This window comes from Geotrypetes seraphini, chromosome 1 (assembly GCF_902459505.1).
Source record: "Geotrypetes seraphini chromosome 1, aGeoSer1.1, whole genome shotgun sequence".
Classification (NCBI taxonomy): Eukaryota; Metazoa; Chordata; class Amphibia; order Gymnophiona; family Dermophiidae; genus Geotrypetes; species Geotrypetes seraphini.
In genome coordinates, this window is record NC_047084.1 from 504,122,204 (window position 1) to 504,132,836 (window position 10,633).

The following is a 10,633-nucleotide window of genomic DNA, read 5'->3' on the forward strand; positions in this document are numbered from 1 at the left end:
GGGGTGATGTGGGCATGGTGACTCTGGTGGAATATAAATCGCGTGGCAGACTTTTGAACGGATTGAAAGGAGAGAGAGATGGTTACGTGGAAGACCTGTGAGAAGCAAGTGAAAATGTGAGTGGGATTAGAGAGGAGAACACCCATTTGATGAATGGGGATAGTACTGCAGAAATGCTGCCATGTTTTCTTATATAGCCGAGGCATAGCAAAAATGGTATTTTGGGTGGGCTGTAGCCTGAAGTGAATGGGGATACAATCTGTCCCAAGCCCTTCTCCTGCAGCCCCCAACAAACAAATACTTGAGCTGGCGGGGATCCTCAAGTCCTGCCAGCTGGAAGAGGTCCTCTGTTGGCCAGAAGAAGCCATTTTCTTACTTGCTGCAGGTGGTGGCACTGGCCAAACGCTGCAGCAGTGACGGCCTTTCCCCTTCTTGCACACATGACTAATGCTAGACATGATAGGGCCCAGGGTAGATCCTAGAGAGGAGACACCAAAGCTTTCTTGCAGGCTGTCTCTCTTAACTTCAGATAAGTTTGGGGGCCCCTGTGATATGGGGGCCCAGGGCAATTGCCCTGTTTGTCTACCCCTAAGGTTCACAGAGAATTCCTCAGACCCTTATCTTCCAGGCCCATCCTTCAGCCTTGTTCCAGCTATTTGTCTCAATTTAGATCCATCAATTCTGGAGCTCCCTGTCTCCTCTGCTTAAAACAATAAACCTGATCAAAGTTCAGGGCATATGCTAATTGGTCATATGCAAATTAGTCTTCTGGTAGTCACACAATATGCAAGCTAGCCATCCTTTCAGCCCCTGTAACCAGTTCTGTGGGGGAACAAACTCCTTAACACCTCCTCTGTAGGAAGCTAAAACGTTGTCAAAGAGGGCCCCCAAATAAACTTACTTGAGAGCTCTGGCGAGCAGGAACTGTACTGGGACCTACCGCTCAGCTCTTGTACACAGGCACCGAGCACTGTTTCTCCCCCTTTCACCGGGATACTCTGCACAAATAGCGTGCATAGGACCTGTGTGCTATTTGTGCTGAGCATAGCCCGGAAAATCAAAATTGCTGCAAACCCGGTGTTTTATATCAGGTTGCCGGAGCTTTATGCATCCTGCCCTGAATTTCTTCTAATGAGCATCAAAATTCAGTGGAATAGGGGATTCAGTGGAATCAAAAAGTCACCCCCAAAAATGCAACAGCAGTGAGGACGGAAATGCTAACACCATTATCAACAAAGAGTAGGGTTACTAGACGTCTGGATTTCCCCGGACATTTCTTCTTTTGAGGACATGTCCAGGGGTCCGGACGGCTTTTCAAGACCCGGCCCTTTGTTATCTGTTTTCTGGTAGGAATGAATGTGAAAAGCATACAGTGTGCTTTGTGTATTTTAATTTTTTGGTTGATCATTATGTGTTGTTAATACGATTATATTGTGTGTGTGTGTATATATGAAAAATGAATGGAAAAAATGGTGTTATAATTAGTACTATTATGGGGGCGTGGTCTGGGCAGAGATTGGATGGAGATGGGCACGACTTAGCCCAGTGTTCTTCAACTGCTGGTCCACACAAAAATTATTTTTTAAGTGCAATCTGTTTTTATTAAACAACAAGCCATAGCAAATACAAACAGCAGACAAAAGCATTGGCAATAGTCCCCCCCCCATCAAAAGAAACAGGGCTCCCCACCGCCCAAGAGGACTGGACTCTGATGTCCTCTCAGGTTACAAAGAACCCCCGACCCCCAACCCCCCCCCCGAAGCAGACCCCTCCCCCATTCCCCCCCACCCCACCCCTCCCCCAGATCAGACAGGCGGACTGGAATACAACTGTAGTCTATTCAAGATACTACTACGCACCCTAGGAGACAAACTGTCCAAATAGGGAGTCCAAATGTGTACAAAGTCCCTGCTCCTTCGCCGTGAGGAAGAGGCCAGAGCGGCCTCCCAACTGAGAAGGCTATGTAATTTATTCCTCCAATACCAGAACGAGGGAGGAACATCCGCCAACCAGAAGTTCAATATACACTTCTTCCCCAAAATATAACATTTGCTCAAAAACAATTTCTCAGCAGAAGTAAACACAGAAAACAGAGAAAAATGTGCAAACAACATATGATATACAGAAACAGGAACAGAAACCCGTAACAGCCCCTGAAGAAAGGAAGCCAAGGCCCCCCAAAAACTCTGAATAATTTCACAACCCCAAAGACCATGATAATAAGAGTTCACCTCCACATGACAGGTATGACAGTAGGGGGTATCAACGCAACCCATATGATAGGCCCGGCTCTGGGAGGCATACGCTCTCATCAAGGTCCGGAAATGGCACTCTCGAAGCTCCGCACTATGCACCAAAGCTAGAACAGCACGCAGAGCCCGAGGCAAAAGACCCACCCCAAGCTCCTGCCCCAAATCCTTCTGCCAAGCCTGCAGCACACAGGAAAAATCCCGCGGCGGTCTCAGGGCCCCAAGCTGTTTATGGTATAAGGAGACCGAGATCCGGGAGGCAGGGTCCACCTCCCCCTCTAAAAAAGCACGAAAACTGATCCCAAACTCCAAAGAAAGAGAACCCCGAGGAAGAGACTGAATATAATGCCGCAGTTGGCAATGAGCAAAGAAAAGACCCGAGGGAGGCAGACCACCACGCAACAACTCATCACAGGAGAGAAGCCCTCCGTCCTCTCTCAACACCTGAAACAACAACTCAAATCCGTGAGCGCGCCAGCGCCCAAAGACAGAGGGAAACAGCCCCGGGGGAAAGGCACGATTCCCGGTCAGAGGCAACAATACACTGACCTGAGGATCCTGCCTCCAAAAAGGGAGCAGCTTTCGCCACACTTCCCAAAGGGGGCGAAACAAAACACTACGGCGACTGGAAACTGGTAACTCCACCAACCGGGCATGCAAGAGAAAAAGAAGATGAAAAGGATAAAAATAATCACGCTCCATGGAAACATCAGTATAAAGATCCGTACCCAAGACCCAGTCCCGGATATGACGTAAAAGACAGGCTTGATTATAAAGAGCAATATCCGGCACCCCAACACCACCCTGGCCCCAAGAGCCCACCAACAACTGCCACCGCAATTTAGGCTTCCGACCCCCCCCCAAGAACCGCGACAACAAGGAGGAGAGGGCCCGGACATCCTTATGCAATAGATACAATGGCAAAATCTGTAAGACATAAAGCCACTTAGGGAACAAAACCATCCTAAAAAGTTGTACCCTCCCCAGCAAGGAGAGAGGCAGATTGCGCCAAGTGGCCAACACAGTACTGGTAGTAGAGAGCAATCGAGTAACATTCAACCGGTAAAGCTCTCGAGCATTCATGGACAATTGGATGCCTAAATAACAAAAAGAAGTATCCGCCCACCGCAAGGGGAAAGTCCCCCTCCACGACCGCCGAAGACCCTCATCCGAAGACAAAGCCTCCGATTTCTTCAAATTCAAGGTGAACCCGGAAAAATCCCCATATTCCCTAATACTTTCCAAGAGAGTAGACAGAGAGCGCTGTGGATCCGTCAAAAAAACCAAAAGATCATCGGCAAAGGCCGCAATCTTAAAATGCGAGGCACCCAACCGAAGTCCACAAATGTCAACGTTAGATTGCAGCTCCCGGATCAAGGGATCCAAGGAAAGCACAAACAGCAAGGGCGACAGGGGACAACCCTGACGAGTCCCCCTACGAATAGAAAAAGGATCCGAAAAACCCCCATTCACCGAAATCCGCGCCACAGGATCACCATAAAGCGCCAAAACAGCATTAATAAAAAAGGGGCCAAAGCCATACGCCCGCAACGTGGCAAAGAGGAACCCCCACCGCACCCGGTCAAAAGCCTTATCAGCATCAAAGCTCACCAGTACAGCGGGGCCCCCATCCACACCCGATTTCTCCAGGGCTAGCAAGATACGGCGAAGATTCTTGGAAACCGGTCGATCACGCACAAAACCCACCTGTTGTTCCGATATTAAAGAAGGCAACACTCGAGCCAACCGATTCGCCAGCACCTTAGCCATCAATTTCGTCTCAAAGTTCAGCAGGGAAATGGGCCTATACGAGTCCGGCAAGGTTGGATCTCTGCCCGGCTTCGGAAGAACAATGATCGCGGCGGAATTCAAATAACGGGGCAGAAACCCCTTGGCCACATTTAAATTGAAAATTTCAGACAACAACGGAGAGATCTCATCGACCATCAACTTATAGAATTCCCCACGATAGCCGTCGGGTCCCGGAGCCTTGCCCAGCGGACTGACACGAATCGCCCATTCCACCTCCTCCGCCAGCACAGGACGCTCCAACAGTGCAGAGTCCTCGGCCGAGAGACGAGGTAAATCCAAGCTGTCCAAATAGACCCCCCCGTCCAGAAGATCCGGGCCTGGCGAGGCATACAAATCAGCGAAAAAGTCCCGCAGGATTCGACTCACTGCCTCAGTCCCATGATGGAGCACTCCCTGCGCATCTCGCAAAGCGGTGACCCCTGCGGATCCTCTATGGGGACGCGCCAAGCGCGCCAACATCCTGCTACTCTTGTTGGCAAACCGAAAGAGCTGAAATTGAAAATGCTCCCGAGACCGCTGAGCCCCCCTATGTATGAGCTCATTCAAGACCTGCTGCGCCTCCAAAAGCTGTTTTTTGAGCTCCAACGTGGCGGCACTAGCATAACGGCACCTCAGAACCCGAACCCTGTGCTCCAAGTGAAGAATCTCTCTGTGGCGAGTCTTAGCCTCAAAGGCGACAAAAGCCACAATTTCCCCCCGTAACACGGCCTTCGCAGCCTCCCAATAAAGAATAGGATCCTCGCGATGTTGCTGATTAGTACACTGAAAATCCCTCCATTTGGCCAACAAAAAATCCTGAAAGCGGGTATTACGATACAAATGACAGGGGAATCTCCAAGAAACACCCCCCCTCCCCCGGGGCGACCCCCAAAACCAACGAAGGCTCACCCAAGCATGATCCGAGATTTCAATGGGACCCAGAAGAGCCTCCCGAACCATAGGGAGCAGATCCCGAGAGAGAAGAATAAGATCAATGCGAGAAAGTGTCCCATGCGCTCGGGACAGATGGGAATAATCCCGCTCCACCGGATGAAGGACTCTCCAAACGTCCAATAAGTTCAAAGAAGAAGACAACATTAAAGCCCCAGTACAGGTCTTTAGCGACTCCCGTCCCACAGAGGACGAACGATCCATCCGCGGGTCAGGGACCTCATTAAAGTCTCCTCCGAGAATCAGAGGAATATCTCCAAACTTCAACAAAAGGTTACGCAACTTCTGAAAAAAGTGGACAGAAGGATTGTTAGGAGCATAAAAATTACAAAACAATAAGGGCTTATGGTTAAGAGAAACCGAGGCAATAAGGTACCAGCCCCCAGGATCCCGAAGTACCTTGTGAGTTTGCAGATGAAGGCCCTTGCGAAAAAGGATCACCACTCCTCCTTTACCCCCCAGAGCCGGCGCCTCCAAATGTGTACCCACCCACCAAGAACAGAGCTTAGCATGCTCCTCCGAGGACTCCTGCAGAAAAGCAATGGAGGCTTTCTTACGATTCAACATTTGTAATATTTTATACCTCTTAACCGGTGAGTGGATCCCCCCCACATTCCAAGAAATCAGATTATGTTCCAGAAAAGATTAACAAAAGAGCCAAATGCAGAGACGTAATATCCCACAATAGAATGCCAGAGGAATGTCCCAGCCTCCACCCCTCCAGCCGCTCACTCATACAGTCCCACCCACCCACCTGCCTGATCCAACCTAGACCCCATACTCCACACCCCCCACCACCCCAAGCCCCCCCCACCCTCCCCCCAACCCCCAACACCCCATACCAAACCATGTACCACACCGCAATAGGTGCCACTTCCTGAAAGCTAGGTACACCCACTGCAGGCCACCCACAAAAACCCCCCTCAGCCCCAGAAGCCCCCCAGAACTGGCAACCCAAGAACAACAAGCAAAGGAAAGGAAAAGAATAAACAGAGCCAGGGAGGAAAACCCCCCAACAAAGAAGCCCACTACCTCCGCCCCAGCCACCCAGCCAACTAACGGAACCCAGAGCAACTCCCCCACTGACAAACAAAGTAGAAACACACCAAATACACAGCCAACCCCTGTCCATATCCAGACCCACGCAAGCAGCCTCACAGAAACAAATCCCACCACAACCCGCTCCAGAGCCACTCCTGCACTCTCAACCACACTCTCCAACTCAAATCAAACCACCAACCCCCCGCCTCCAACCCCTCCACTGAAACCAGACCCAAAATGCAGGTAACCCAACAGCAGAAAGTCAACATAAAGTGCGGAGCGCACTCAGGCGAAGTCCCAACTGTAAAAGAAGAAAGTCCACCCGGGAGACAACTCCCCGCGCTCAAAGCCTGGAACCCCAGAAGCGAGCGGAGAAGAAAAAGGGGGCAGAAGATCACGGTGCCACCTCAGGGAACCTCTCATCCACAAACTGCCGAGCTGCTTCCGGTGTGTCAAAATGATGCGGTCTGCCCGCGTGGAGCACCCTCAGCCGTGCAGGATATTGAAGAGAAAAAGGAATACTGCACCTGACGAGACTGGAACAGAGAGGAGAAAACTTGCGCCGAGCCTGAGATACCTCCGCCGAGTAATCCTGGAAGCAGAGAACCGGTTTATTGTTGTACAGCAGCTTCTTCCCCTGGCGCAGTGCTCTAAGGACCGCAATCTTATAACGGTAATTGAGCAGGCGGCAGATAACCACCCGTGGCCGATCCGCATCATCTCTCCGGGACCCCAGCCGATGCGCCCGTTCAATGAAGAGGGGGCCCAAGTGCTGTGGGAGGGCCAGGGACTCCGACAACCACTTCTCTAGAAAGTCACCCAGATCAGACTCCGCCAGCGACTCCGGCAAGCCCACGAACCGCAAGTTGTTCCGGCGGGACCGGTTCTCCAGGTCCTCCACCTTGGCCCGAAGCGCTGCCAGTGATGTAGAGTGGGCCGCCTGGTCTTGTGTGAGTCTCTGCATGGCATCCTCAGCAGAGCTGACCCTCTGCTGTGTGTCCCGGACCTCCGACGTCAGGGAAGTAAAACGTTGGTCCAGCGTATCCAACTTGTCCAAGATACGCTGCAGCTTGTCACCTAGGGTGCCCTCCAGTGCTGCCTGCACCTCGGCGGTGACCTCCGCGACCCAGAGGGAGCTAGGTGATTCGGGCGACGCAGGTGCCACGTGGGCCGCCATCTTAGAATCCGGCTGCTTCCTGCGCTCGCGTTCTGGCTTCTGTTGACGAGTGGCCATCCCTTGCAAGCCACGAAAACGCTCCCTGCACGCCCGACAGAGCTCCCCTGCACGCCGACACCCGGGGCCGAGTTAAAGACGCCGATTAATAATTAATGCTGCAGCGGGCGTACCGGAGCTACGAGCCTGTCCTGCTCACAGCCCCATGCTTCCGCCGGAAGACCACAAAAATTATTTTATTTCCGCCGGTCCACAGGTGTCAAAAGGTTGAAGAACACTTGTTTAGATAATAAAGTTCAAGATTTGCAAGTCCTGATGATAGAAGCTGACTTGGATATTGCTGCTATCACAAAGACATGGATCAGCTTGAAGAGAGAGGAACCTCTATACATGCAGGAGTCATCTATAGGCCTCTGACACAAATGGAGAAGTTGAACATGGAGCTGGTTGTGGACAAATCCAAAAGCAGAATCTAAAAGAGGAAGTGATGTTAGGATATCGCAGACGAAAACAAGAGAATTGACCCAATGATCTCCACAGACAAGTCCATGAAGAAACAAAAAACAATGTTGAGAAATGATGTTCTTGAGATGGACTTTATTAATACTAAAATAATATTAAAACTTGGCAAACCACATAAAAACCTCTAGGACACATTCCTAGAAAAGCTTTGGACCCTGGACCCAACACAGTCCGTGTTTTGACAGAATGTCTTCTTCAGGGGCCCTTATGAAGATACATGGATAAAAATGCGAGTCGTAAATAAACTGATCCGTAAAAGCTGTTTGCAGGACAGGGTCTCAAAAAGCCATGTGAAAAGTCCATCTCAGGAACATCATTTCTCTACATTGCTTTTTGTTTCTTCTATTAGGATATTTCAACCTTTCTCAAGCAGACTGGAATATCCTGACTGGCTTCCAAAAGGGGACTGGATGACTTCCTGGAAGCGAAGGGGATAGCAGGGTACAGATAGAGGTTTACCTTACAGGACATTGAGCGATTAGGGTATGGACATTTTAGGTTAGGTAGGGAACACTTTCAGGTCATGGACCTGGAGGGCAGCCGCGGGAGTGGACTGCCGGGCACGATGGACCCCTGGTCTGACCCGGCAGAGGCAATGCTTATGTTCTTATGTTCCAATAAATCACAGATTAGCATACATGAATTTATTCAGGTACTCAAAAATTTTCCCTGTCTGTCCCGGTGGGCTCACAATCTAACTAATGTACCTGAGGCAATGGGGGGATTAAGTGACTTTCCCAGGGTCACAAGGAGCAGCATGAGTTTGAACCCACAACCTCAGGTTTGTAGCTTTAACCAGTGCACCACACTCTCCCCCTATAGGTGGTATTTAAGATCAAGCAATCCCATACTCCTTCCTTCTTAGACCAATACCTTATATCTTAAACACCGGGATGTACACTACGCTCTTCACATCAAAATCTATTAGTCATTCCAAACACACGTCACTTAATTTATGATATAACTTGTCATAGAATCTTGTTATAGGCCCCACCCTCTGGAACCATCTCCCACCTACAGCCAATGTCACAGCATCACATCTGCGCAAGCGCAGATGCTCTCCAGATGTGGTCCCAAGCTCAAATCTTTTCAAAACCCAAACAAAGTGCCAGGATTTGAAAAGCCATCCGGATGCCTGGATGTCTAAAATGAGGACATGTCCAGATAAATCCGGATGACTGGTTAATCTACACTTGAAATCACTGCTTGTGTGTAAAAACTTTCCACCAAAAAACACAAGTCCACTTAATAAGTCAACTCCTCATTCAAAATGATATGTTGAAAAAATAAATTTTTTAAAAATATGATGTGCTCAGATCCATAACCAAAATGCCACAGGATAGGCAAGGGTTACCACGGGACCATCAGTGTCCCAACTGCCCATGCCTTGTCACACTTTTACAATATTTTTATTACCATCTTTTTTATATAAAGCAATAAACCTGTACTTATCTTTGTAGCGTGACTGGCGGTTCTTCCATTTCACGGCTTGCCTTGCCCCCTGGACATTAGCACCCTATTTGACGTGCAACACAGAGACTCAAGAACTCCCCCCGACTTGAGTTTAGCTGATTTTGGCTTCTTCAGGAGGGGACGCCCACTACAATACAGAAACATTATTAAAATCCTAAATTTTAAATAACCCTATAAAACCCCTATCAAACTCCTTACTACTTAACAATCAATTTTATCTAACACAATTCATTTAAGTACTGCTAATCCAGCAATTACCTTAGGAGAATAATCCAAACCCGCTCTGAATGCTGTCCCCGCCAATTACCAGAGCTTTTTAGCTCTGCCTGCACAAGCATTCCTAACTATGTCGGCCCCACCCTACTGCACATGGACCATCACACTCACACCTCAAGCCCCCTGTATCATTACAAAACATATTACTGAACCTTCCAGCAGTGGCGTAGCTAGTGCAAGAGGTGTCCAGGGTGGTGGTGCCCCTCCCCCGCCCTCTTCTCCGCCCCCAACTCCATCTGCTCCTTCCCCACCCCTCCTGCCGTGCACGTAAGCCTCTTCCCTTCCCCTGAACCTCTTTAATTTTCCCGGCGCCAGCAGCAACTCCAACTTGCCGCCTGCATCGGTGTCGGCTTTTCCTCTGACGTCACTTCCTAGGTGCGGGATCAAGAAGTGATGTCAGAGAGAGAGCCTGGTTTGACAACTCTCTCTTCTCCCCCTTCTCCATCCAGTGATCTGACATCTCTCTCCTTCCCTTCCCCTCCTAACATGGTCTGGTATCTCTATCTGCCCTTTCCCTTTCTTCCCCTGCAGGTTTAGGGCATCTTTCTTCCCCATCCCCGCAGTCCAGTATCTTTCTTACCAACCCCCCTCCCCCCGGGATACAGTGCTTGCTTATTGAGAGCTGCTATAAACTCTTCGTGCCGTCGGCAGCATGAGTAAACTAAACATGCTGCTTTCAGTGACCTGGATGCTTTTCTTCTGCAGAGAGAAAACTTCTGGATGGCCTTGTGTTTAGTTCATTCATGCTGCTGATGGCATGAAGAGTTACAGCAGAGCCGGGTGAGCAATCACAGGATTCCACAGAGGGGGAGGGGGAGGGAGGAGGACTCCGGATAGGTGAGTGGGGGGAGGGAGAAGGAGGACTCTGGTTAGGTGTGGGGGGAGGGGAAGGAAGAGGACTCTGGATAGGTGTGCGGAAGTGGGGGGGGGGGAGGAGAACTCTGGATAGGTGTGCGAGTGTAGGGGTTACTAGATGTCTGGTTTCCCCAAACAAAAGTTCTAAAATTTAAAAGCCGCCCAGGCTCCCAACAGAATCCTCAAAAAGAGGACATGTCCAGGTAAATCCGGACATCTGCAATGGAGACAGCCTTCAAAACCTCATTAGCTGGTGATCCTTCAGGACAGATTTGGGAATCACGGATCCAGGCGATTCTAT